The sequence below is a fragment of the Oryx dammah genome, unplaced genomic scaffold, assembly GCF_014754425.2.
Source record: "Oryx dammah isolate SB20612 unplaced genomic scaffold, SCBI_Odam_1.1 HiC_scaffold_21, whole genome shotgun sequence".
In the NCBI taxonomy this organism is placed as follows: domain Eukaryota; kingdom Metazoa; phylum Chordata; class Mammalia; order Artiodactyla; family Bovidae; genus Oryx; species Oryx dammah.
In genome coordinates, this window is record NW_024070205.1 from 52,825,181 (window position 1) to 52,838,829 (window position 13,649).

General features: G+C 43.7%; 1 pseudogene; it reads left to right on the forward strand.

The window, feature by feature from the left end:
- Positions 1–9,286: 9,286 nt before the first annotated feature.
- LOC120880366 lies at positions 9,287–10,678 on the forward strand (annotated as a pseudogene).
- Positions 10,679–13,649: the final 2,971 nt, after the last annotated feature.

The window sequence follows — 13,649 nt, forward strand, 5'->3', positions numbered from 1 at the left end:
TTGTGAAGAAAATGGGAAACCGCGCAGTTTTTCTTGGCTGAAGAAAGGTCTTATCAAAGTATTACCCCAATAGTAGCAGCAAGTTGGATGGGAGATGATGGTGACAGAGAGAGATACAAGTTCTTAAAAAATAGAATACACTCATTTACTCCATATGGAAAAATGAGAGAAATAAATCACAATGATAAAATCCAAAGTTGTTAATGAGAGAAAGCAGTAAATCTCAAACTTACAACTGATAGATGAATGTCCCATAAAAAAGACCAGCCAGCAGCACAGTGTGTCCTTTCTGTGCTTGTTCCTGTGATGGTCCCTGCCTCTCAGGAGGTAATAGCATGACAGAGAACCATCAAATCTAATGAACAGCTCTTTTCTTTTTTAAGGGGGGAAAAAAAAAAAATCTTGCATTTTTGCTGACTCAGCTCCATTCACCACTATGGGAAATTTATTTTTCATATGCACACAGAGCCTTTTTAAGAGCTTTTTCTCCCTCTTTCCTCTCATGTAATTTTTGTTCAGTTACCTCAGGAAAATGTCTCTTGTGCCCCCTCTTTCTCCATTTGTAAGTCAAAGAAAAATGACCCTAATCATGAATGATAAGTTTAAAGTAGTACTAGTGATATATCCATGTGAGGAAAAAGGAAGGCCCTACATTTGGGAATGAAATGTAATGTCATCAAGAACCAATAGTAGCAAATTAGAAGGCCTGGGAAAGAGCCCAAATTTCCCTTCAGACTCTCCACCATAATACCAATCTATATTTTCATTCTCCTTTAATGAAATCTATTTTTCCACAGGCATTATCATTTAGCAAGAATGAAAGCCTTTCTTCTTCAATTTTAAGGATGAGAGATTAAATTACTTACATAAATGTTAATATTGCAGTGCAAACATTTTTTAAAACTAATTTTCCTTGCAAATATATGATATGGCATCAATGTTTTAAGCTTAAATGGCTTTACTGGGCCAGCCCGGGTACCTAGTTGCATTTATAATGACATTTTAGGAGAAAAATACATTATATCTTAAAACAAACAGACTCTCTTTGATTTCTGGAAATCTAGATTTTGAAAGTTGAACACTGTTTAACTCAACAAAAGAGTCTCACGGGAAACACAAAGTTATATAATTATTTTATGTAGAGTAATGGAGAATTCCAGCATGCATGTTTGATGCACGTGACTTTCCTTTCTCACCACTTGATGTTTTGGTAGGCAGCCAGTTCTTTATTTGTTGTTCTGAAGTTGTCATGATAAGTTCAGCTAGCTCACAGAGTGAAAAAAAAAAAAAGATGAGCTGGAGGTATGAGTTTTGTTGCATGAGTTTTCTAAATATATTTATTGGTACTCCTTAAATTAGGCTCGAAGCTGGTTGTCTCTCTCAATTTAGAGCATCTTCCCACTTGCTTTAGCACCATCACGATCTCACTTTTATTGTCTGTATAACCAGATGCAGCTGCATTTATTTACATTTTTTAAATGAATGAAACTCTTAACTTGTTGACATATTGGAGAGTCTAAAAATGTCCCATTTTAAGTCATCCTCACAACTACATCCACATGGATGGCAGTTGAATTAGCCCCACTTTGTAGCAGATTTGATTTTCAAGAGAAATGTTTACATGGAAATAAAGAATTTTGAAAGCTTTATTATTGGGTGACATAGAAGAAACTATTTTTGTTGCATTTCAAGTTTCCAACTGAAATGTCAAGTCAAGGCCATGAGACAAAATCTACAGGAACAAAATGAAATGGGAGTACAGCTGCGCTTCCGTTTCAGACTTCCCATAGACCACTTCTCCACCAACTAAATCACCTCCTTTTGAATTTCTGGCTCTGGTGAAAAAAGATCAGGAATTCTTTTTTTTTTTTTTTTTCTTTTCAGCTGTGCTGGGTCTTAGTTGTAGCATGTGGAGTCTAGTTCCCTGACCAGGAATCAAACCTGGACTCCCTGCATTGGGCTGCAGAGTCTTAGCTGCTGGACCACCGGGAAAGTTCTAGATCAGGAATTCTGAAGCTATAATATATACTTCAACACCAGCCTCTCAATGATCCACACCATAGGATTTGCTTAGTATTCATTCATTTGCTAATATTTTCAGAGAACCCACTATGTATAGTCAAAGCTATGGTTTTTCCAGTAGTCAGGTATAGAGAGTTGGACCATAAAGAAGGCTGAGCACCAAAGAACTGATGCTTTAGAACTGTGGTGTTGGAGAAGACTCTTGAGAGTCCCTTGGACTGCAAAGAGATCCAACTAGTCAATCCTAAAGGAAATTGATCCTGAATATTCATTGGAAGGACTGATGCTGAAGCTGAAGCTCCAATACTTTGGCCACCTGATGGGATGAACTGACTCATTAGAAAAGACCCTGATGCTGGGAATGATTGAAGGCAGTAGAAGGGGATGACAGAGGATGAGATGGTTGGATGGCATCACCGACTTGATGGACGTGAGTTTGGGAGTTGGGAGTTGGTGGGAGGGACAGGGAAGCTCTGAGAATTGGTGATGGACAGGAAAGCCTAGCGTACTGCAGTCCATAGTGCTGCGAAGAATCAGACATAGCTAAACTAACTGACTAACACTATGTATGAAGGTGGCTCAGTGGTAAAGAATCTGCCTGCCAATTCAGGAGATGGAGGAGAATGTGGGTTCCATTCTGGGGTTCTATCCCTGGAGGAGGAAATGGCAACCCACTCCAGTATTCTTGCCTGGGAAATCCCACAGATAGAGGAGCCTGGCAAGTTACAGTCCATGGAGTTGTGAGAGTCAAACATGACTTAGTGACTGAGCATGCATACATGCCAAGTGTGAAGCTCTAAGGGATGGACACAGAAAGGAGTAAGATTCAATGGCTGCCCTTGAGAAGCATACAATCTGGAGAGAAGGCAACCAGCTATAATATAAAGCAATGTAAAAATAAGAACTATAGGAGAGGAGTAAGAAAAATACTATGGAAAGATGAAGTCAGGAATAATTGATCCCAACTAGGTGGCCCAAGAAAGGCTATGTGGAGATCGAGATTTGAATGGAAGGTAGGAAGATTCTATAGACAGTATAAAAACACAGAGATCTGCATTACTCCTCTGGTGGTCTGGTAGTTAAGATTCCATGCTCCTAAGGCAGGGGGCATGGGTTCAATCCCTGGCTGGGGATCTAAGATCCCACATGTTATGATGTGGCCAAAAGAAAAAGCATAGAGGTTTGAATGGCAAATTCAGAGAAGGGTGAGGAGTGCCATGTGACATGTGCAGGGCCAGAGACAGGCATAGTGGGTGAGGAAGCTGAAAAGAGAGATCAGGGCTCAATCCTGGAGGGCCTTAAAGCTACAGACAGGAACTGAGCCAGATACTTTGACTAAGAAAGAGCCACTGAAGATATTGAGGGGGTAGAACTGTCTGACCTGTTTATAGGAAGATAACTCATCTGACAATGAAGAAAATTGACTGGAAATTTGATATGTCAAAAACCTACTAAAATAATTCAGAGAAGAGTTAAGTACTTAAATTAGAGGAGAACCAAGGTATTGGCATCACCAACTCAATGGACATGAGTTTGAGTAAACTCTGGGATTTGGTGATGGACAGGGAGGCCTGGTGTGCTGAGGACCATGGGGTTGCAAAGAGTCGGACACGATTGAGCGACTGAACTGAACTGAACTGAACTGAAGGTATTGGGTGGATGATCACAAGCTAGAATTAAGATTGTGGGAAGAAATATCAACAACTTCAAGATGTGCAGATGATACCACACTGATGGCAGAAAGCAAAGAGGAATTAAAGAGTCTCTTAATGATGGTGCAAGAGGAGAGTGAAAAAATTGGCTTAAAACTCAACCAACATTCAGAAAACTAAGATCATGGCATCCGGTCCCATCATTTCACAGCAAATAGATGGGGAAACAATGGAAACAGTAACAGACTTTATTTTCTTGGGCTCCAAAATCACTGCAGATGGTGACTGCAGCCATGAAATTAAAAGACGCTTGCTCCTTGGAAGAAAAGATATGACCAACCTAGACATTATATTAAAAAGCAAAGACATTACTTTGCCAACAAAGGTCCGTCTAGTCAAAGCTATGGTTTTTCTAGTAGTCATGTATGGATGTGAGAGTTGAACCACAAAGAAAGCTGAGCACCAAAAAATTGATACGTTTGAACTGTGGTGTTGGAGAAGACTCTTGAGAGTCCCTTGGATTGCAAGGAGATCAAACCAGTCAATCCTAAAGGAAATCGAGCCTGAATATTCATTGGAATAACTGATGCTGAAGCTGAAGCTCCAATACTTTGGCCACCTGATGGGAAGAGCTGACTCATTAGAAAAGATCCTAATGCTGGGAAGGATTGAAGGCAGGAGGAGAAGAGGATAACAGAGGATGTGATGGTTGGATGGCATCACCAACTCAATGGACATGAGTTTGACCAAGCTCCAGGAGATAGTGAAGGACAGGGAAGCCTGGCCCACTGTAGTCCATAGGGTCGCAAAGAGTCAGACACAACTGAGTAATTGAACAGCAACAGAGGTACCGATATGAGCATTGGGCCATAAAGAAAGCTGAGGGCCCAAGAATTGATGCTTTCAAATTGTGGTGCTAGAGAAGACTCTTGAGAATCCCTTGGACTGCAAGGAGATCATACCAGTCAATCCTAAAGGAAATCAACCCAAATATTCATTGGAAGGACTGATGCTGAAACTGAAACCCCAATACTTCAGCCACCTAATGCAAAAAACCAACTCATTGGATAAGACCATGGTGCTGGGAAAGACTGAAGGCAGGAGGGGAAGGGGATGACAGAGGATGAAATGGCTGGATGGAATCACTGACTCAATGCACATGAGTTTGAGCCAATTCTGGGAGATGGTGAGGAACATGGAGGCCTCGCGTGCTACAGTCCATAGGGTTACAAAGTGTTGGACATGACTTAGTGGTTGAACAACAACAATAATCAAAAGTTCTTAGAGATTCCTACTTACTGTTACTATGACCACATCAAAAAAACTGAACATCGTCTCCCCTTAGTAATGGAAGTATGGTCCTAGCTTTCCTCCATATACTTGCTCGTAAGAAATTCAGAAACATCTTCTACTGGCCAGTGAGGTACCAAAACCTACCATGTCCTTGAGACTCTCATGGGGTGAATTAAGAAGGGAACAAACGCAGGAGTTTGGCAAAGCAGAAGTTGCAGACTTTTCCCCTCAATTATCTGATTTCTGTTCTTAGATCTACCCCACTTTAGTTGATGAAATGAAGTCCCTATTGCTTATTGTGGGTGAAAATGATAATGACTAGCCATACACAATCCGTCAGGGTAGCTGAAATTGCTCAGGCACCTCCTTGTACCCCCAACTAGATGGCTGTTATATAGTGACTGTTGTTACACACTTTTAACGTATACAGTGCTTTACAGCTAAAGAGCGCTCTTCCTTACACTGACTCATCTCCTTCTCACCACATTCTGGTAAGAAAGATACAGTTTCATTCTCCTTGATTCTCACAGACAGAAATCTCTTGCAAATTTCTCTCAGGATTGCATTCGGGTCATATTTTCATGTCCTTTTCTAGCTCATTTTCTCTATTAACTGGAATCCAGCTCACCTTCTTCCCCTTAGCACATGATTTTTTTTTTTTCTTTCTAACCTCATCCCTGGTCAGTATTTTCCTTCTGGCAATCCTTTCCTCCGAGCTAACAATCCACGGTTATCTGTCCCATTTTTGTTAAGTTTCTCTCCCTCCGCCTCTGCCCCCATCGCCCTTGAGCTTTAAAAGAAACTGCATTAGAACTTAGCATCCAGAGACAGCTATTTCTCACATAAAAATAGGTGCCACCAAAATGCAAATAGGATCAAAATGGGGACTTTTATACCAGGCATATCCTTGGACGAGCAAATCAAAGCTGGGGGAAGGGTAGGCACCTGAGAACTGGCTCCCTGCCCCCATCTGGCATGATCTCTGCACAGTCTCAGCCCCCACCTCTTCTTGAGAACCCACTCTCTAAACTGCTTCACCCTTCTTTGTAACCCAGGAAAGCTGACCTTTATAGGCTCCATGCCAGCTGCCCGCCAGCTTCTGGTTGGGCGAAGCAAACAGGTATCAGAGGATGGAAGAAGAGAATGAACAGATGTGTATCCCCCTGGTTCCCTCCCTGCCATGCAGATCCTGTTAAACAACCACCTCCTATAGCCACAGCTACTGCCGTCCCTGGCTCTGGGGACTGTCCCTCCCTGACTCCTTTAGGTTAAGGGGTGGTAATGGCACCTTCCATTACGAGCTGCAGTTAGTAGGAGTCATCCTTCATCATCCTTGTTAGTTTCCTTGGCCCTGTCCACCTTTGTGTTTCCCTTCATTAAACTCTCCCCAGTTAGCACACCTGAGGGTGACCCGCCAGACAGGGTCCCTTCACAGAGCACGTGGTGCTCAGCAACTCCCCATGCACTCCCCACAATGCTAGCAACAGCTGCAAATACCTTAGCAATAAAGAATTAGCTAAGTTAACCCAACAGGGTACAATGACCTAGAGAAATGAATGTTAAGGCAGATAAACACTGGAGAAAGAAAAAATGTTTTCATTTCCTAGGGCTGCCATGACAAAGGACTACAAACTAGGTGGTTTAAACCAATAGCAATTCATTCTGTCACAGTTCTGGAAGCTAGAAGTCCAAAATCAAGGTGTCAGTGGGGCCATGCTTCCTCAAAAGGAAGGGGAGAACCCTTCCTTGCCTCTTCCAGGCTCAGGAATTGTTGAAGATCCTTGGTTTTCCTTGGCTTGAGCTGGAGCCCTTCAGTCTCTGCATCTGTCATCACATGGCCTTCTCCTGTATGTCTCCACCTTCACGTGGCCTTTTCCTCATTTAGTCCCGGTCCAAATTCCCCTCTTCCATAAGGACTTCAGTCAAGTTGAATTATAGCCCACCGTAATGGCTTCATTTTAACTTGATTACATCTGCAAAGATCTGATATCCAAATAAGGTCCCATTCTGAGGTCCTAGGGGTTAAGATTTCAACATGTCTTTTTAGGGGACACAATTCAACCCATAGTAGATGGGTTCAGAGAAGTATAGGCTGCTAGATGTCTATGACTGCTTCACATTTCTAAAGAGACCAGAGCTGCAAGGCATGCTGTCTACAGCTGACTGCTGCTAAGTCACTTCAGTCGTGTCCAACTCTGTGCGACCCCACAGACGGCAGCCTATCAGGCTCCACTGTCCCTGGGATTCTCCAGGCAAGAACACTGGAGTGGGTTGCCATTTCCTTCTCCAATGCATGAAAGTGAAAAGTGAAAGTGAAGTCGCTCAGCCATGCCGGACCCTCAGCAACCGCATGGACTGCAGCCTACCAGGCTCCTCCGTCCTTGGGATTTTCCAGGCAAGAGTACTGGAGTGGGGTGCCATTGCCTTCTCCACTACAGCTGATTAGTACCTGCCAACACAGCACCTGTGCGTGCCTATAGGGCTCAGCATGGGAGACTTAAGAAGACACCAGCCACCTGGACTTGTTCGCTGCAAATTCAGTCCGACCTGTGAGCCAAAATATCAGCCCCTCTAATGAAGCTGTGAAAAGGTGAGAAATGTAATAGGTCATGTTTGTGAAAGACTGGAGGAAGCTCGAGGGGTTATGCTGTCTATGGTGATGATCTATAATCATAGGGCTATATTTAGACGCTTCCATTATAGAAAAGGATACCACGTTTGCGCTGGTCTTAACATGTTTATTTTCCTTAACATGTTTTTGAGTCCATTACTGCTTCTTTCAAAGATACTAACTCGAGAAAAAGAATCTCTGTTCTGAGTCCACAGACTGGCTACTTGGGTGTTCCAAGCTGGCAACTGGTATTTTTAACAGGTTTTGTTTTTTTTTTTAATAGAATCAAGGGACAAAAGTCTGGTGGCATCTTTAGATAGACTGAAAATCTAGAATTCTTAAATCTCAAGCTATAAGCTACAATTCTCCCTTGCTTGACCCTATAAAATCAACTCAGTGTTTCTCAACAAGCTTTATCATCCTATAGCATTGTCCAAACTCCTCTACCCAGCATTTCAGATCCACAGTAGTCTCAAAAAACCATGTGCACATCTTGTATCCAATCATGTCATTCATTTTATTTATTCCTTCAGCAAATAATTTAGTCACCAACTATTTGCTTAGCAGGCATTGCAAACAGCAGGTTCAACTGTGTCTCCCAAAAAGATAATGCTGACGTTCCAACTGCACCAGGACCTGTAAGGGAACCATGCTGATTAGTCGCTCAGTCTTGTCTGACTCTTTTAGGGACCCCATGGACTGCAGCCCTCCAGGCTCCTTTGTCCATGGGATTTCCCAGGCAACAACACTAGAGCAGGGGGCCATTTCTTTCTCCAGGGGATCTTTCTGACCCAAGGGTCAAACGCAGATCTACTGCACTGGCAGACGGATTCTTTAGCACTGAGGCACCTGAGAAGCCCAAAGGGAACTGTACCCAGTACCTGAAAATGTGATCTTATTAGGAAATAGGATCTTTGCAGGTATAATAGAGCTAAGATGAGGTCATACTCTCACATACATCAAAAATAAACATATGGTTACCAAAGGGGAAGGTGAGAGGAGGGATAAATTGGAAATTTGGAATTAACAGATACACACTACTATACATAAAATAAACAAGGACCTACTGTACAGCACAGGGCACTATATTCAATATCTTGTAATAACCTATAATGGAAAAAAATCTGAAAAAGAATATGTGATTCACTTTGCTATATACCTCAAACATTGTAAATCAACTTTGTTCAGTTGCTCAGTCATGTCCAACTCTTTGCGACCCCATGGACTGTAGCCTACCAGGCTCCTATGTCCATGAAACTTTCCAGGCAAGAGTACTGAAATGGGTTGCCATTTCTTTCTCCAGGGGATCTTCCCGACTTCTCCCACATTACAAGCAGACGCTTTACCGTCTGAGCCACCAGGGAAGCCCAGTTATATATGAGGGAGGGAGTAAATGAGTGAAAGTCACTCAGTCGTGTCTGATTCTCTGTGATCCCATGCACTGTAGCCCACCAGTCTCCTCTGTCCATAGAATGCTCCAGGCAAGAATACTGGAGTGGGTCTGGGGACACGCCCTGGAGGTGCCAGCCCGAGGCAGCTGGTTGCTAACCAATCCTGGCACCAGATCCAGCCCCTAGGGGAAAACTTTAGGTGTTAGCTGTTGTGCCAGGCGCACGGCACTGCACAAGAGGAGATGCCATTTGAGTTTGGAGGAGGAATGCCAGGGCTGCTGGCTGAAAGCTCTCCAGACCAAAGAAATATCCCCAGGATGGACTCTCTGGCTCTCTTCTTGCTCTACCTGGCTATGGTGCTGGTTGGTTTTGTAATGATCTGCATTGGCTCAAAAACCCATTACTTGCAAGGCCTAATCAGCTGAGGAGCACAGATATTTTCACATATAATTCCTGAATGTCTTCAGAGACCCATGCTAAGAGTGCTTCATTACCTCTTCCATACAAGAAACTACACCTTTGTTATCCTGCATCTCATCTTGCAAGGGATGTGTGTATGTGTTAGTCGATCAGTCATGCCCGACTCTTTGCGACCCCATGGACTGCAATCCACCAGGTTCCTCTGTCCATGAGATTTTCCAGGCAAGGATACTGGAGTGGGTTGCCATTTCCTTCTCCAGGGGATCTTCCCAACCCAGGGATCGAACCCAGGTCTCCTGCACTGCAGGCAAATTCTTTACTGACTGAGCTACAAGGGAAGCCCGGTCTTGCAAGGGATGGTTTATACCAAATACACCTGGGAAATATCTAGCCTCTGTCAAGAGCTGGAGATCTCTTTGCATTACATTTTTCTGTCTTATCTACTGCTGATTGTAAACCTGTTTTTTGTTTTTGTTTTGCCCTTAGTTGTGTAACCAACCCTGGTACCATAAGAAAAGCAAATTACTGTTCAAGTTTATGCACTCGATGAAATGATGTTCCCAAAGAACAAGAGGTGCCCTGCTTGTGAGTTAAGGAAACCAGCGTGGTCCAAGCACCAGGTGTGTAACCGATGTGTGCACCAGTTTGACCATCACTGGTGGGCTGCCGTCTATACGGTCGTACAGAGTCGGACCCGACTGAAGTGACTTAGCAGCAGCAGTGTGTGAGTGAAAAACTGCATCAGGGCCTGGAGCACCCGGTATTTCCTCTCCTACCTCTTGACGTTGACAGTCTCGGCTGCCACCATGGCCATGGGGAGCACCTGGTCCAGCTGGTGGTGATGTCAGACTTGTACCTGGAGACTTACATCGATGACCTCTGACACTTGTAGGTTGTTGACCCTGTCTTCCCTATTCAGTACCTGTTCCTGACCTTCCCAAGGATCCTCTTCCTGGTGGGCTTTGTCGTGGTGCTGAGCTTCCTCCTGGGGAGCTACCTGTGCTTCTGTCTGTACCTGACCACCACCAACCAGATCACTAACAAGCGGTACAAAGGCAACTGAGCAGTGCCAGCACCGCCGCCACATGGCCAGACCCCGATCAGCAGAGCCCCAGGCTTACCAGAACATCCACTCCCATGGGCACTGGAGCAACCTTCGAGAGATCTTTCTACCTGCTGCTGCACATTATGAGAGAAAGAAGAAATAGGGATGAGAAGAGTGCTGCTGCCTTTTAAATATAGTATACATTTATTTATACATATGGATACTTTCTAAAGAAAAAAAAGAATACTGGAGTGGGTAGCCATTCCCTTCTCCAGGGGATATCTTTACTGTCTGAGCCACCCAATATATATAAATTATATATATATATATATATACATTCTTTTTCATAATAATCCTTACAGGTTATTACAAATTATTGAGTATAGTTCCCCATGCTAAACACTAGGACCTTGTTGGACCTATTTTATATATATATATGTGTGTGTGTGTGTGTGTGTGTATTTCAATTCATCCTAATTTATTCCTCCCCTGCTTTCCCCTTCTGTAATCATAAGTTTGTTTTCTATGTCTGTGGATCTATTTCTATTTTGTAAATAAGCTTACTTGAAGATACGAAAAAACATTTTTTTTAAGTTTAAACCTTTCAATTTGTATCAGAGTATAGCCTGAAGAAACAAAATTCTTAATAGAAAATGCAGGAGAGATAACTGTCAAATGAATCTGCTGTGCCTCCCCTCTGACCTCTGACCTGTAGGGTCAGACACAAGCCCCTCAGCTGAAGCAGAGACAGAGGGACACCTAAGTGCCCTCCAGGCCTCTTAGTGGATACCTTAGCATGGAGCTCAGGGAGACCCTTCACAGTAGCCCTGAGCAACACGAACACCATCCCCTAGGACACGGCCAGCCTGCCCAGTGTCTCCTCGGAGAAGCCCTGCCTCCTGTCTTCTCAGTCTTGCTGGTTCCTGACTCTTGTTCTCTGCTTCCTGGCTCCTAATTCTGGTACCTCTTCTACTTGGCCTTTGGCTCCTTCCACTCACTGCCCTTGGAGCCCTCACTCTTTAGTCTCACTGTTTAGCCCTTGTGCATTAGCCCACAGAACCCTAACCTTGAGCGCCACTAGTCTTGCCATATCTCATGTCATCCTAGGTTTCATGGTCGTGGCTGGCAAACCTACAGCCCTCCATCCCCCCCCCAAACATGTGTGGAACATGCTGCTGTCACACATGCATGTGTGGAGCAGAACATGCCACCACCATTGTGACACGCATGCCCCGATGGACTGTCTCAGCTGAAGTTCAGGATGGGGACCCGGACTGTGGGAGGCCGGATGTCATTCACCCGGGAGGAGAGGGAAGGGAGGTTCATAGTACCAAGCGGTATGCCAGTGACATGCGGAAGCGCAAGTCCCCTCAGGCCTTGGATGCCAAACTTTGAACAGAGGAACATATTCAACTAGGTCTTCCCTTTACTGCGTTAATTCCCGAAAGATAGCTGTTTCAGTAAAAGTCACTCTCCTCCCTTTCAGTTAACAAAGGGTGCAGAGCACCAAACAAACCCAAAGCATATGGAGGTGTTTATACATTTCCCATAGCTGATCATGACTACAGGATTTTCAGTTACAAGTTTCAGAAACTGAATCACATGGTCGTAGGCCAAGTATCTCATATTTGTGGCTCACACAGTGAAAGGGTACAGGAGAGTAATTGTCATCAGAGCTTGATTGAGGACATCAAACTTGGCCTCTCTCCATCTCCTGCCCTGGTTTCATCTCTACTGGCTACATTTAGACAGACACTTCTTATGCAATGCAGGACAGTTCTCCAATGGCTCCAAGCTCACATCCTATCACTGTAACACCACCAGTGCAAAAGAAGCTTCTCTCTCCCAGGAGATTCTCAAAAGTTCAGAAATTGAATCTCATGGCTGAGCCCCTGACTTCAGTCACGGGGCTATCTCTGAATCAACCACTGTGGTTAAGAGAAAAGGGTAAACCACTAGTCTGAGAACTGAGAAGAGGACAGTTCTTCAAAAGAATATCAGCATGCTATTACCTAGGAAGAGGAAATTGATAACTAGGAAGACAAAAATAACAAATGCATCCTACAGTCCATCCCTACCCTCCTATTATCCCTATATAACCTTCTTTCCATTTGTATAATTTCTATAATCTATTTTCTATATAATATAATCTCTATCCATAACATAATATAACCAAACCACATACATCTAAAAATTAAATCACACCCTCTCCAGTCATAAACAATCCAAATTATGCCATTTTTATACCCAGGTCCAAGACCAGGATCTCTAAGTCATGTGCATTCCTCTCAATGAGGTCTGGATATAGCAGCTAGAGTTTGACATCCTTTAAACTAAATGACAGACATGAACATTCCCAACATATACAGCAGTGTTCTTGTAAATAGTGAAAAGAAAATAGGATAATACAATAAATGTCTCATTTGGAAATGAGAAGGGGAAACAGGCTATGATGAGCAGCCCTCTGACTTTACTGTGCTCTGCTGGACAAAAACAGTAAGGACTCGTGGGCTAGCAGTGAGTGAGGTCCTTGCCAGCCCATTTGACAACCCCAGTTCTGCTCTGAGAGAATCTCCTCTGCCCGGTGTCCCCCATTCCCATCTAAGGAGAGATGCTGGGGAGGACTCACTTCCAGATGGTGCCGGTTGCAGAATTTGGGCTCACCTCAGGAAGAAGGAAATGACAACCCACTCTAGTATTCTTGCCTGGAGAATCCCAGGGACAGAGGAGCCTGGTGGGCTGTTGGCTCTGGGGTCACACAGAGTCAGACATGACTGAAGAGACTTAGCAGCAGCAGGGCTGAGCAATCACAAGCCCCTTTGGCCATGCTGAGATTTCTCCAGCAAAAGAAATCCCTCAGAAGCTCACTACTTACTACTCTTTCCATTTGCATTTGGTCATTTCATGGAATATTAACCAAAGCAAGAGATATTGTCCTTAATCTAAACTCTGGCCTGGGAGTTTGGTTTCTTAGCAGCAGCTTGAGGGCTCTCCCTGCTTTTCAGCTTAATGGCCTCCACTTTCTCCTCTGCATCAGTGAAATTCCAAACCAGAACCTGGAAAGGGAAGGTTCAGCAAAGCTGCCTCTCAACCAGCAGCCAGGGGATAATTATTATTTTAATGAATCATTGATTTGCACTCTCACAACCGTCTCTCTTCTTCCATAGCCTTTGATTAGAAGATTTTTTTTAATGTTATTGATAGAAAAATGCTGA